A 12,638-nucleotide genomic window follows, 5' to 3' on the forward strand; every position below is an offset into this window, starting at 1 on the left:
CTATCATGCTTACCTTAAGAACATCACTTTCTGCATGAACTGGCTTTTTGGAGCCCATTCCCTATGGTGGGATACCTTGCTCAGCCTTGATGCAGCGGGGCTTGATGCAGGCTTGGTCCTGCCTCAACTCGATATGCCAGGCTTTGTTGACTCCCCATGCCTTACCCTGTCTGTGAAATGGGTGAAGGGTGGGTTGAGGGGGAGGGAGTGGGAGGGAGAGCAGGCGGAGGGGAGGGAGGGGGAACTGTGGTTGGTATGTAAAATGAAAAAAAATTAAATTAAAAAAGTAATAACATCATTTTCTTGAAACCCAGTTTTAAACGCATATATTTTGAAGTTCCTTTAAAAGTGTGACCCATGAGAGAGACATTTAAAAACACCTGCATTGAAAGCCACCCCCTCCCCTCCCCCACCCCCCACCACCTGAGCAAATGCTCGAATCCCCGAAGTAGCAGAGAGGGTTGGAGACTTGAAAAGGGCCGCAGGTATCAGAATCACAAGACCACACATTCTTTTGCTTTGCTTTCCCAGAGGTGATGACTTAAATACTAGGAACTCTGAGTTCTTAGAAAGTTGGTCAGTATTAAGAAAAGCCTTTCCAGAGAGAACCACAGATAACACTGCCTTCCACAGTGCAGGCAATTAGGGCTTCACGCCTTTCTTTAGAAACAGACCGTGACAGGAGAAGCTGAGAAATCCAGAGAGAATGATGAGGCTGAGTCGCTCAAACATGTAAGGGAACCTGGATATGGCGGCACAAGCCTGTCATCTCGGGAGGCAGAGGCAGGAGGGCTGTTGAGTTTAAGGTCCATCGGGGCTGTACAGTCAGTAAGGGCAGCCTGAGGTACAGAGTGAGATTCTGTCTCAAACAACAGACTGTACAGTAAGAGGGAGCTGCCTTCAGGTGCTGGGAGTCCTGGAACACACTTCTCATTACCTCATCCCTGAACAACCCCCATCCCAGTAGATGCTTATGCCCATGATGTACATATGTATGTACAAGCAAAACACACACACACACACACACACACACACACACAGAATACTACACAACACACCCAAATCCTCTGTTGTCTCTCACATGTACTGGCTACTGTTAGAGACTCAGGGTTTAACTTTATAATCCTTTGGGGCACAGGCTTTATACTATCTTGATTTTTATTCTATTCAAATGGAGAGATAAGTTCATACTTGGTGTAAAGTCCCATTTGGACAGAGAAAGTAAAATGACGTGAAAGTGTTGCATTCCATGCTCTTTGGCTCCATTTCCTCCGTGTGGTCTTGGCAGGAACCCACATGGGTGACAGACAGCGGCGTTCAGATTTGGCACCTTAGCACTCCACTCTCCAAGTCAGCTTTTCTCTTTTTCTTTCTTCTTTTTTGAAGGAGCAAATGAATTCTCAGTACATGCAAATGCCCGAAATGTCCCTTTCCAAGTGCTAATATGCAGATGCGATGGCTTAGTAGGCTAAAATCTGTTTTCTATGGATGTGTTAAATTACCCCGACGTTAGAGGCTTTTGAAACAACGCACACTGATTATCTTCTAGTTCTATAGGTTAGAAGTGTGACACTAGTTTGACCGTGAGTCTCCCGTGACTGGATTGAGAGACACCTGCAGAGTGAGTACAGCACACTTCCAAGTTGTGTTTGTGACAGTGCTTCCTGGGAAGAGGCATTTAGTCAGTCCGCAGAACTGAGTAGAGAGGCTCCCCCTGACTATGAGCAGCTGTCTGATAGGCTGCCACAAAAGGTAGAAGTGGGGAGGTGGGAAACTCTTCTAAACTAGGTGTGTCCTCCGATGCTGCCAACTCACGGGGCATTCATCGCACTCCGCACCCTTCGGCCTTCGAAGGTGGGCTCATACCAGCAACTCGGGGTGAAGTTTCTAGGCTCTTGGCTCAGTCTGGGGCTTCGTCATTGCTTCCGGATGCTCTGAGGCTTCCCTTGTCGTAGGCTGAGTAGCTCCTGGCTTTTCTGCTCTGCGTCCTCTACAAAACAACTGTAGATTACACAGTCACGGACCCTGTCAGTCAGTCTAACGACTGCCTAATTATATATGTATTCTGCTGGATCTGTTCCTCTAGATCTGTTCCCTGTGCTCAACCAGATTGGGACTGAGGTGTCAGCAGTGATGGAGGCCTCCCTTCTAGCCCCTTCTACTTTTATGGACCACCTGGGAAACCCAGGAGAACATCCCCACTCCATCCGATTCCTTGCCCTCATCCCGTGTGCCACTGTAATCCTCTGTTGTGTGTTTTCATCTCAGCTCCATAATCAAATGCCACTCACTGGGAGTTCCAACAGGAGACGTTTGCCTCATTGTGGTTCTGCACTTGGTTTCTGTGGGGGTTCCCGCCTCTGTCTGCAGACAGCAGCCAGGGCAGTATTTTCACGGGGATTTCCTGTGTATGCCAGTGCTCTGGCGGCTGTCCTTTTCTTGTAAAGAAACCAAAGCGTGTGAGCATGTCACCCCTTTCACGAGAGGGCCTGTCTCTAAACCCAGCCACATTGGGGGTGGGGACGTCAACATAGGAGGTTGATGAGACACGGTTCAATACGTACAGTGCATGACCCGATAATACCCACAGGCTCCGGAGGCTAAGAAGGACTGTATAATAGGGTGTCTGTAGTAGAATCCCAGTGGTGCCTTATGCTGCTGGAGTCAAATAAGGAAACAACGGTGAGATTGACCTTGGTGAAGTGACTGGGAAGAGGAGAGATGTTGCTTAGGACAGTTGCATTCTGCTTGCCCTCCGAGTGGCAATAATGGAAGCCTGAACCACTTCCGAGAAGAGATCCAACCTTCTCTGGCTTATGCTCAGGGCACAATCAATAGCAGCACTTACTCAGAGAAGACGGCGGAAGTGGCCACGGTGCCAAGCCCTTTGGACCACAGGTCTATGACCGTTGCACTTCTAGAGTGAGTCATGGGGGCCCAGAGATTAATCTGAACGCTAATAAATGGCGTATGCTGAGCAGATCCTGCTCCAGGGCCCGTGGGTCAAGCACTCTATGCTGGGTTTTCAAATCCACATTTCAAGATAGCTTGATGCAAGAAGGAGATAGGAAACAAGCCCAGGGTGCTGTTTCTCACAGAGGAATGTGCCCAGGACAAGTCTAGAGAGAGGAAAAGCTTTTATCTTTATAGTCACTTCTGCTCATTGGTGAAGGTCCTTGGGTTAAATCAGCTCATCGTTTACCTGTTGAGTTGGGACACAAAGGGATACGACCACCTTGGTTTAAAGGCCTTACTGTTTTCAAGAGGCAATAAGTAACTCAGGGGCTGGGAGATGCAGATGCCCAGGCTGAAAGAAGATAGCAATGATCTGAAACATGAATACAACTCCATTGCCGCCTCCGTACACCTTGTTGTCGCTATGGGACCGCGCTTGCTGCAGACCACTCACAAAATAAAGCGCTGAGAATGTAAAAGGAAAAAGTTTATGATGAAAGGAAATGCTTTGTGTTCTTTTCCTGTCCTTCCAGATCCATAAGCATGCAAGGCAAATGCAATATTAGAGAATTAATACATTACACTGAGATGAATACATTATGTTCCTGGTGCTGTGTTGGCTCCAAAAAAAGGGAGGAGAGGAGCAATCTACTTAATTAAACCTTAACTAGCAGCTCATCTCAGCAATGTCTTGAACGCATTCCAGGTGTCAAGATTAGAATCCAAGCAAGGCATACTGAAATACAGAAGAACAGAGACATCTCTACAGCTCCCCATTTCTTTACCCAGAGCAGATATTACTAATCAATCACAGCATTATTTCCTACTGAACCCTGAGTAAATGCCAATGGAGGATTCTAGGTAGTCAATGCCAAGCATTCAATGATTGGCTTAGAAAGAATATCCATTTGCCTTTGGAAACACACAATACTGCTAATTTCTAACTTCTCCCTGGCCTCATTTCCTCCAAATACACATGACCCTCAGTTATAAACAGGAGTACCTACAACACGACAGTACTGCTAAGGCAGTAGGAAATAGTCAACCAAACACCCCAAAATACTGTTTACATCTTGTTGTTTATCATATTTCTTCCAATAGAAGTATTCATGCCTGGAGTGTGTGTGGGGGAGGGGGGAGTTTATGAGACCCAGAAAGCTAAGGAAACTTACAAGGCTCAGGAAGTACATGGAACTCAGCAGATTCATAAAGCCCCCATGGGAGGGGCAGAAGAGACTCTCCTATGAAGCCGCCTGCAAGTTGAACAGGGAGATCCTGGGGTGCAACTTCTATAAGTTATCTCCCCAATGGGGTAGGCATCCAGTGATGTAGTTATCTGTGACGTCATGCTTTTGTAAGTAAACCCCCTCACTCATGTGTCTATAAGTAACCCCAATAACATTCGTTGGTTCATCTAGAAGCTAGACTTGTGTTGAATCATTTCTTTGGTCTTTCGTTGGTATTATATCTGGAGTTTTTTTTGTTTTTTGTTTTTCACATCTAAGGAGGAAAAGTAGCACAACAAATTGATGCAGGAGAGAAATGATAACTGCCGAACAGACAAATAAGATTTTTTTTCCAGATGTTGATCGGTGTTTTTTTTAAAAAAAAAAAAAATGGTGATGTGATAGGTGGGCGTGGAGAAAGGGAGCTGTGATTAATCTCGGGCTAAACGGTAAGACATAAGCCACATAAAGACAGGAGAGGTGAGCAGAGGGGACAGGAAGCATGGAGCTCCAGAAGTAGAAATGAGATCAAACATGCAGGGAACTCACAGAAGACAGCTGTGGCTGGAACACACCGAGCCAGACAATCAGGGAACCGAATGAGGCTAGAAACGGGAGCCGAACACCAAAGGGCTTTGAAGCCTGTGTCAAAGTGTGCATTTTCTCCTCAGTATGAAGAGAAACCCCTGAGGAGTTGAAGCGGATGGTATCAAGCTCAGATTTACCATTGTATAAACGGAGTTTTTCGTCCCAACTGCCCCGTCCCAACTAAACACACAAATGCTTACATTAATTACAAAATGCTCGGCCAATAGCTCAGGCGTATTATTAACTAGCTCTTATATTTAAATTAACCCATTTCTATTGATTGATGTATTGCCACATGTCCCGTGGCTTTACCAGCCCTCTGGCATCTTGTTTTTTGGGCAGCTGGCTCCCGTCTCCTGACTCTGCCCTTCTCCTTCCCATCATCCTTAGTGTGGTCACCCCACCTATACTTCCTGCCTGGATACTGGCCAATCAGCATTTTATTAAGCCAATTTGAGTGACAAATCTTTACAGTGTACAAAAGGATTATTCCACAGCACCGTTGGCTACATGGAAAAATATTCCATGGTTCTAAAGCTCCATCTGCCCACAGTTATGACCGGGGGCTGTGAGTGGATCTGCACCCAGCTCCTATTTGTTCCCACCAGCCTCTTGAGGTACTTGCTAGGCCATTCCATTTTCTCTACATTCCTGAGATTTCCTGAGAGAGTATCCATGGTTGCCTTCCTCAGCCTTCTCCTGGACCCTCTCCAAGAACTTTATTCATTCCCTCATGGATTTATATGAAAAACCTGTTCTGCCCTGAAGTCTATACTAGTTCTTAGAGGTACCATGATAAAGAGAAAAGACAATCCCTTGCTCTGATGAAATCTAAAGATCGACAATTAATTACCACCCTGATGATGAAATGTCTAAGAAAATAGATATTGACATGAACAAGGGAGACCATGGCAGGAAGAGCTTGGTCAGCGTGAGCTGACCAAAGGAGGTGGGGACTGGGCAGGGCCGGGAAGCACTGGCTAGATGAGACTTAAAACCAGCCAAAGTCATGTAGGCCAAGAAGAACTGTGTTTCAGGTCACAGAGAGTGGCATGAGGAGGTATACAGATGAGAGGTCCAATATGGTTCATCAGGACACCAAGAGTGCTGCCTCACCGTTGCCAAAGTCCACATGTAATAATCATCTGCCATCACGTTATTGCCTTCTGCTTTGTTCTCTTTGACAAACAAATGCAATAAGTTTTTTTCAAAGAATAAAATATGGATGCTTAGGGGCTGGGGAGATGGCTCAGAGGTTAAGAGCACTGACTGCTCTTCCAGAGGTCCTGAGTTCAATTCCCAGCAACCACATAGTGGCTCACAATCATCTGTAATGAGATCTGGCGCCCTCTTCTGACATGCAGGGATACATACAAGTAGAACATACTGTATACATAATAAATAAATCTTAAAAAAAATGAATGCTCATTGTGAAAAATAAGTAAGAAAATGAAAATGAAAAACAGATACTATATGAGTTACTTCTCCTACTACTGTGACCAAATGCCTACCAAGGAACATTTAAGGGAGGAAGGATTTACTTTGGGTCACAATTGGATGGTGTCATCCCTCATGGCAAGGAGGACATGTGGTTAGGAACACAAGATGGTGGAGCAGACTGTCTCCACAGTCAAGGAGCAGAAAAGACTGCTACCATTCCACTTGCCCCTTTATATTCAGTCCAGGCCCTTGGAACAGTGCCACCCACATTTTAAAGGGTATTCCCCCTAAAAATCAACCCAATCTAGAAACTCCGCCACAGCCATGCTCAGAGATTTGCTTCCATGGTGATTTTAAATCCTAGAGAGTTGACAAACGAGGTTAACCATCCTGGCTCCTCATCATGATTATATCCTTCTTTCTAATCTTTGTACGGATGACAACTCTATGCCCATACTTTTTGGCAAGGAGAACTGTCAGTCTTGTGTCTTATTTTGGGTGGAGTCTGTTGTTATTTTGAGTGTTTTTTAAAATTGTTTGCTTCTAATTGCATAAAAACATAACTGAAGTGTAATTTAGTAAGCAATCCTTGGTTGATGTACACTAGTGTTTTCCCAGGTTTGTGCTACTTGATGTGATTATTCTGTACACAAATTCTGTGAACATCATGGACTTCCTCTGATGACACATTCTTGAGGTTAACTGGCAGGCAAATACAACTGTACGTTTTTAAAGTTCTAGGGCAAACTGTCAAGGTGCCTTCCAGAAGGTTCTGCTAATTATAGCCCCTGCCGCATCTAACGAGTGCATTACGCCACCATGTTCTTTTTGGAAACATTGATCATGGCTGTTTCATCGATTATTGATGAAAAATAAACCCACGGCTTAATTTACATTGCTTTGATTCACAACAAAACCTTTTGATTGATTTCTCATGTAACTTTTAAGACCAGATTTTGTCTACTTTTTAACTTCTTACTGTCTTTCTTATTGACTAGAAATGTCCTTTCTATGTTTAATTAGATCTGTGGAACTTGAAGTTTCAGAGGCTTCTCAAATTCTTAAGGTAAAAGCCACTAAGCCTCTTGTGAATGACCTGGTCTCTCCCCCACCTTTCCTCTCTTTGAGAGTAAAACTTGTGATCCGGAAACATTTTTATATCTGTCTATCAAATTCCTCCTCAAAGCCAGGCACAAACGATGCTCCGTCCTCATGAAGGAGGACGTCAGCACTGACTTGCTCATGGTTCTCTTCTGAGTTTTCTCCATAAGAATCCAGCATGACTGCTTAAACAACTATGTTAATTGTTCCAATGGCTTTCTGGTATAATCACAATCAACTCTGGGGCCTCACCACGGTCTGGGTAGCCTGGTTCACAGTCTGGCTTTGCCTGCCCCCACTTCCCAGTTTGTACCATCCAGGCACAAGAGGTACATCAGGTCCTAGAGAGGGCTCCTGGAGAACCCTCTTCCCAGGCTGAGCTTTTACATCCTGCAGAATGGCACATCCTGGAAAGCATCATCTCCTGAGGGACCTTTACCTTCCTCCCAGATTCTACTCTCTGTTGCTTTCCTGTGCTTCTCACAGCTGACCTTCTAGCGATTACCTGTTAGTCACCCACCTTCAAGACTACAGCGTTATCTGCAGACAACACACTTGTGTTCTGTGCCAGCGTGTGCCCGGGAGCAGTGAGGGAAGGAAGTGGTGGAAAAGGATGCTGTCTCTCTCATCTCACTTCCGCTCACCGAGCACTGAGATCTTTTCCCCAGGTAGAGGGAAGGAGATGCCAGGCTGGGCTTCGGCGGTACCACCTTGCCCAATTCCATGCCTTCCAGACAGACGGCACTTGTGATGTGCCTGGGACACTGCACATTTGAAGAAACCATGCGATGGTGATATGCACCTTCCCAAGACTTATGCTTCACTCCCCTGCTCTGTCTAGGTTAGGCCCAAAATTATGCTGTAGCTCCATACATGTTGGATGATGAACAATACACACCTCTGTGAGAACAATTCTCTTCTCTCAAACTGCCCCTTAGTCCTGTACCCATCTGAATTCCACTGAGACCTGGCTGGAAAAAAAAACCAAAACCTTTTTGAAGTTTTTCATCCAGCAACAACACAAATGACCTTCCAAAGAAAACATCAAATCCTTGAGGTCAGCAAGCTACTTCTTTCTTTTGTCATTATTACTGTTTTGGTAAACCAGACACTCCACATACAACTACCGCGTTCCATCCTTAAAGTTTCTCTATCAAACCTTATTTGAGGTTTCTCTTCCCACGGAGCCAGTTACCATCAGGCTGTCAATTACAGGCTGGAAATACTAAATGGGAAATCTCAGAAATAATTAATACACTTTAAACTGTCTATCACTCTGAGTAGTGTGAGATCTCATACTATACCTCCTAGGACATGATAAATCCGCTGTGTCCAAGGTATACATGCTCTACACATCAAAAGTGTTTCAGATGTAGCCACCTTGGTTACCAGATTCACAAGGCTGGTGTTCAAGTGACCTTTATTTATATAGCCTCAATGACAAAAGTACTGACCCTGATCATTTTATCACTGTATATTATTCTAGTTCATTATCAGCTATTGGTCATCTCTTTCCAAACCGAATTTATAAATTAAACTTTACCGCAAGTCTGTGAAGAACTTTGTCTATGCAGGGTTCGTTCGGTATAACCAACAGCTTCAGATATTCAGGGAACATGGATCTGCACTATCCAATTCCATCCCTAGAATGTTTCATTTCTAGAAGAGAAAGGAGGGGCAGGAGAGGTACCCTAACCAGGGAGATTACGGCTGTTTGTTGGAGAATTTGGCTTGGCTGGTCTCTACAACCTTTCCCTACGTCTGTGTGTGTATGTTAAATCATCTCTTAGATCTGAAAGTTCCTCAGCATGTTTTCCATGAATTAGTAAGTGGAATTTTACTCCAAGGCTTCAAGTCTTTGGCAAACTATAGTTCACCGGTACTTCACAGTTTAACCAAGCACATTAATCTCCAATTCGCTCTGAACAAATAGGGCATTACAGTTCCCTTCGATTCCACGGAGCACACCTGAAAGAGCTACAGCTGTTTTTCATACACAAACACCTGCTCTTTCTCTTTTCATAGTCTTCTTATCCACTTGTTTTCTGCAGATATCTCCACACCCAACCCCTGTCAGTTCTCATCAATACTTTCAAGCGGCCTTTCTTCATCTGCTTTTCCTTCCTTCAGTCTTCTACAGACAGCCAGGGAGAGCCAGTTTGCTTGTGGCATCTTTTTTTTTTCTTAAAAATCTATTGGTTGGGGTTGGAGAGATGGCTCAGAGGTTAAGAGCCCTGGCTGCTCTTCCAGAGGTCCTGAGTTCAATTCCCAGCAACCACATGGTGGCTCACAACCATCTGTAATGAGATCTGGCGCCCTCTTCTGGCCTGCAGGCAGAACACTGTATACATAATAAATAAATAATGGTCACTTCCTTGTACCTGAGATAAAGGATGTCAAACTTTCAACGTTGCCCACAAGCTTGGCCTGGTCGGGCACGCGACCACTACAGCTCCATTTCACACCAAATTTCTCCTTCTCTGGACTGCCTCCACAAGGACCTTCCTTCAGCTGCTTGATCACTTCCATCTAACGACCCTGTTCTTGCTTCCTCAGAAAAGGCTATTTCCTAGAGAAGCCACTCATGACCTACACAACGCAATGCAACACAACGCAACCCAACACAACCGCTCTGCCGTTGTACACACACTCACCGCCATGTGCTTCTTTTTCACACTTGACGACATTTGTAGTTCTTCATTCATGTATTTATTTATATTAGGCTTGCCTTCACAGTCAGTCTAACAACCCTCTGAAGACGGGATCCAGGTCTATTTCTGTTCAATACTTCTTCATTTCTAGTGCTATGACCCAACGTCACACATAGGCATTTAGGACGATCTTGGCAAATGAACGCAGTCTGCAACAGATGTTAAAAAAGATTCTATGGCGTCAATGTCTTTCTTTTCAAATTTAAGCATACTCAGGCCAGAAGTCCAATGATTTTAATTCTTGGGAAAGAAGAAATTAAGTAAGTACTGCCTTTCAGAGAAAAGGATGACAAATTAGCCCCAATTTAATCATATGCGTATTTACTAAGTCTAGATAAACTGATTATAATCACTTACACATCAAGATTCCCCCTAAACAACTAAATATTCAGAATTTTTATTAAATGATCTTTTCATGGGCCTTGGTTTCATAAAGAATACTTAAATTTTTACCCATGAAGAAATGGTCTCTTTATTTAAATCTTCTCAAATGTAAGAGGTAAGTAACCTTTAATAGAAAGCAAGGAAAGACACAATCCTTTAGTTTGTCAAAACTGATTTATTTACAATTTGGTATTTTAAAACTGTATCTGAGATGTTTATATTTATATATTTCCCTGGTAAGCATTCTATATTTATTTAAATATGCAGGCAAAGGGTAGAGAACCTGAGTAAATCTGAATTTAAGAGACTTACCTACTGCTACAATCAGTGAAGTTTTTTAATTCCCTGAGAAGTAATGTGCCAAAAATATCATACACTCAAATGTAAGAAACATTTTAAGAACACAGGAAATAAAGAACAGAGCTAGTCACCTTTCCCACAAATGGCCACATGCGACTCTCCTGCAAATTAATGGGGGTGTGTGCAGTTGCATCTAAATTTACAGGTTTATCTAGAGACTAAAATGTTATAGTCATCAATTGTTTTTTGCGGTTTCTCAATGGAAAAGATTTAATTGGAAATTGATAGCTAGTAAAAACCCCTTTCTTCTTTCTGAACTTCTTCACTTTAGACCTATTTCTGTTTTTACAGTCTCTTTGACATCAATCATTTCATTTTCTTCAGAACTGAGGATAATTATAGCTCAGAGGAATGTATACGGATGATGCCCATATGACACTGGGATCTCTCCTTTGCAGGGAGCAATGCTCCTATGCTCTGCCAAACCCAATGCAATTACAGTACATCTCTGCATGTCCCTAGTATAGTCAGTTAACACTCCAGAGTCATACTCACTCTTGAAGTACGTACTAAACTTCCTCGAGATGTGAGAAAATGGCAATTCCTGTCTCCTTCACAGTTACCAAGGATGCAATCACAGCCAATCAGTTAAGTCGAAGTGAAAGCAAAGACACTAACCACTTTGCACGAAGACACAATTTTCTCATGTACACCCAACACAGCAGTCAAACTTTCTTTTGGGAGGGACTTATGTACCACCAGTGACAAGTGTTTTATTTGCGTAAAGTCTGAAGGAAGAGCAGTGTAATTCAAACTTTAAAAAAAAGAAAGGGAAATAAAGGCACAAATACCTGTGGTTTTGGGGGTCCCTTCTAAAGCCCTTCCCAAAACACAAAAGCAATCAAAGTCCCCCCTTCTTGAAAAGACCCATATTGACGCGAACAAGGAACGTTCTCTAGGGCTGCTTTGAAAGCAATTTTGAAGTCCCTCATTTCTGAATACTTGTTTTTTGTTTTTGTTTTTGTTTTTTTTTTATAGCTGCTGATTCCAAAAGGTAAATGATTAGAGGGACTCAAACAGAATACAGCATTAATCGACTTCAGAGTTCAGAAAGGTATGATGGAAGAGTGGCCACTGATCCTTCCTGGGTTGGACAAGGGCACTATGGATCTGCCTGGGCTTCCATCCGCAGCAGGCCCATCACTTAGACATTTCCGTTTTGTTTAGCTCTGCGTTGGTCAGATACTCTTCTGATTGTTGTGTTTTCACACCGGATGTGAACTCTGCGCAGCAAGAGAAGCGACCATGAAAACCTCTGCATTGTGTGTGAGGACAAAAGCTGGGCTTCGGTATCTCACACCTGCCTCTCTCAGCAAATCCACTTACTATGGATAAGATACGGGAAGCCACAGAATTCCTCAGCAGCAGGGACGTAAACAGGGTGTGAGGTAGTTCTTGCCACAAGGGAAACACTGATCTACATTTATGTCCCAGCCATGTCTGACAGATTGCCTCGTTTGTTGCCATTGGTAAAGTAAACTCTTCAGTTTGGAGTTAACTCATCTTGACACATCTGGAGTTCGCTGCAGCTAGCACCCCTTATTTCCTGACCCAGTCCTGTCAGGAGCCACGAAAAACCCCCAGATGTGAACCACAGACACCACCACAGATAAAACCAGCAAAAGCATGCGTATTTGAAAGCCTGGGGTCGACCCAAGAACATCTGGGAACAGCCGACCAGAACGGTACACTGGAAAGGACGAAGGCCATCAGGGAGGAACTGAGCACCCCCCCCCCCCCCCCCCGCCCCTTGCTAACTGCAAGCTTGAGGGAGAAAAAAATATGAAGCTCTGGTATATCCAGATTGCGGTAGAAAGAAAAACTAACACAAAATTACTACCGATAAATAGAATACCTTGAGAGCTCAGATTTA

The sequence above is a fragment of the Peromyscus californicus genome, unplaced genomic scaffold (genome assembly GCF_007827085.1).
Source record: "Peromyscus californicus insignis strain IS unplaced genomic scaffold, ASM782708v3 Scaffold_24__1_contigs__length_46423439, whole genome shotgun sequence".
NCBI lineage: Eukaryota > Metazoa > Chordata > Mammalia > Rodentia > Cricetidae > Peromyscus > Peromyscus californicus.